The following is a 3,019-nucleotide window of genomic DNA, read 5'->3' on the forward strand; positions in this document are numbered from 1 at the left end:
CTGTAGTAAGTCAGGGACTACCTGAATATGTATGTCTACATACAGTGCAACATGGAGAGCCAGAATCACTAGATTGCCTTCTTTTACCAGGTTTGGGAGGTTTTCTGCCTTTGAGAGTTTATAGTCTTACCACTTTTCTATCACTCTCTATTAGTGGAAAATATTTTGTTTTTCGTCTCTGACAGGTTCCTACATTATACAGGTTCTGGCTTTTGCTCTATATAGAATCCAAAATTACAGGGACTAGGAAATGTATAACTCAACAGCAGCACTAGAGTGCAGAGTTTGAGACTGGGATTTATAAATGCTTTTCAAAGGATGGGGTTTGGAGGAGGATCGAATATCTTGTCAAAATTTGAAGTTTTTCTTGGGACTGAAGTCAAAATCATACATGCCACAGAAGAGGGAAAAAGGGAGGCTTTTCTCACTTTAATTGTTCATCTGCAACAGAAAGTCCAGTATCCCTGAGAGAGGAAACACTGCAAGAAGAAGGGAGTGAACAAGTTCTCCCAAATGAAGATTGTTGCTCAAGTATGTCTATTTCCCTGGTTGTATCGGGTCCCTGGTGGCACAGTGTTTAAGACCTCAGCTGCTAGCCAAAAGTTTGGCAGTATGAACCCACCAGCTGCTCCTTGGAAACCCTATGGGACAGTGCTACTCTGACTTATCAGATGGCTTATGAGTCAGAAGTGACTCAAGGGCAAAGGGTCTAGTTTTTTGCTTTCTTTTTTTTTTTGGTTTGTCCTGCTTATCAGGTATAAACTTCACATTTCCCAACCGAAAGCTTGGCAGCAACAAGACATTGCAGTAACGGTTAATCTTTAATCGAACATTCTCCATCTTCATGAAATAAACTTTTCTCTCATTGAGTTTCCTTTTCCTTTCTTTCTCAGGTTTCTGTTCTTTGTCTTTCTTCAAGTCTGTGCTATGCTTCAAATGCAATGTAAATGTCTCTGATTTTTAAGTTTAAAGTGACATCCTTCCAAAGGGATGGGGATTCATATTCATTCTGGTCTTCCAACTTCTTCATTTTCTTCTTGGTTATATGCAAATTCTTGGTATCTATAAAGACTGTATATCCCTCTGTTGCATACTTTTGCATACATTACACCATTCCATTCCCGTCCAATTGAACAAAAAGACTTCTTGTCATTTGGAGAATAACAAAATCTGAGCAGTAATTCTGTGCTTCTTGCCCACATAGAAAGTTTGAATGTGGAACTCGATCTTTGCATGAGAGCTCACCTTGGAACAATCAATATTGCATTCTCCTCCTAGGTGACTCTAGGGCCCAGTGAGGATAAACCTTACAAAACCTTTGGGGAATGTGAGAATGCAATGTTGGTCCTAGTCACAAGACGCAGCCTTGCCCTATGTTGTCTACCCCAACTGACATCCCATGGAATTTTGACTTGGTCCATACATGAGCGTTGAATTGTATCTTCTTGTAAAAACACTCAGCATTAAAGGCTGAAATGTGTGGATGATGGGAAACGTGTTCAGCCATGAATGTTACACTGTTTTTGGAAACTCAGAAGATGGGTCGTTCTGAAAGTAGCTCTGTGTTCTCTTCAGTGTCATTTTGCAAAGTCCAGTGACAATGAAAGATCTCACCCAAAATGGGACTGTATGGCTTTCTGGCAACCGATATCCTTTCCTTCCTGCACGAAAGGTGGAGAAGTACCATTTCACAATATGGACAATTCAATTCCAGGATCTTTCAGGTCACTAATGCTTACAAACTAGCGTGAATGTGCAAAAAATATGCATACATTTCTAAAAGAGATCTTTCGAGGATAAATGTTGGAAGAACTATCTTAGTAAGATCCATTCCAATTCTAACCTTTAACAAGAGATGCATGATAATGCTTTTGTGCTCTTCCAATGACCCCGGGTCCCCTAGATCTTCTATATGGTCATGGGAATTAAAAAAGTTAGCATCACTTGATGTTCCACTGGACATGGAGGAAGTAAGTGATTCTGTGTTTTCTGGGCACTTTAGACTATTTGTTGAGCTTCTGTGTGTCAAGCCTGAGAGAGATCCAGAGGAATCTATTAAGCACGTTGGAGATGAGCCACTCTGCGGGAGAAAGATGTGGCAATCTGTTTCTGTAAAGATTACAACCTTGGAAGCCCTACCGGGACAGTTCTGCTCTGTCGTATAGGGTCCCTACGAGTTGGAATCAATTCGACAACAATGGGTTTGATTTGCTAGAATAAGAGAACTCTGGGACTTTATCTGGAGACAAGTTGACTGGATTGAAGGAGCTAGATTACTACTAGGTAGTGAGTGCCCAAGGCATGTACTATTTGGTGTTAGAATTTGATGATATCTCAGGGAAGCTAATATAGGTCCAATTGGTTGGGAGGTGGACGCTGCTCTGACTTACACAACTGAGCAGGTTCTGAAGGTAAGACAACCTGGGAAGGTATTGTTTGAATTACGGGTTCCAAGGGACTAGGTCGATATATTGCATCTACAGTATTAATTGTTCTTATAATTCCACCTGTGTGCTTCTCTGCATTACTCTGGTCTTTAGCAACCTGCAACAATACAATGTAGTGCTTGGTTGAATCTACCATGACAGTTGTTGTCTCTGAGAGCTTCAGTTTTCTATCTCTGATCTTCACCTTTGCTGTTCTGAAGCTTGTCATCAAAAAACTTTGAGTATTCTATCAATATTTGCAGAGAAATGTCAGCTCATCTGATACATTTCTTATGAAAGTCTTGGACCCTAGGAAAGAGTTCTGAATATAAAACCCCACAGTGTGGTAGGAGGGAGTCAGGGAGGAGAGTAACCCATGGCCCACCCCCCCAGGCAAGAAGCAGGGACCCTCAACCCACCAATTTCGTGACCAATTCAGCTTTTTCATAACTATATGGAATGCCACCTTAATCATACACTGAAATCTTATACCAAAAAAGAAACCAAACCCATTGCTCTCGAGTCAATTCTGACTCATAGTGACCCTGTAGAACAGAGTAGGGTTTGCAAGGACGAGCTCATGAATTCGAACT

General features: G+C 41.0%; 1 pseudogene; it reads right to left on the reverse strand.

The window, feature by feature from the left end:
- Positions 1 to 751: 751 nt before the first annotated feature.
- On the reverse strand, positions 752 to 2,683 carry LOC126074829 (oxysterol-binding protein-related protein 9-like; annotated as a pseudogene).
- Between the last annotated feature and the right edge of the window lie 336 nt (positions 2,684 to 3,019).

The sequence above is a fragment of the Elephas maximus genome, chromosome 4 (genome assembly GCF_024166365.1).
Source record: "Elephas maximus indicus isolate mEleMax1 chromosome 4, mEleMax1 primary haplotype, whole genome shotgun sequence".
NCBI lineage: Eukaryota > Metazoa > Chordata > Mammalia > Proboscidea > Elephantidae > Elephas > Elephas maximus.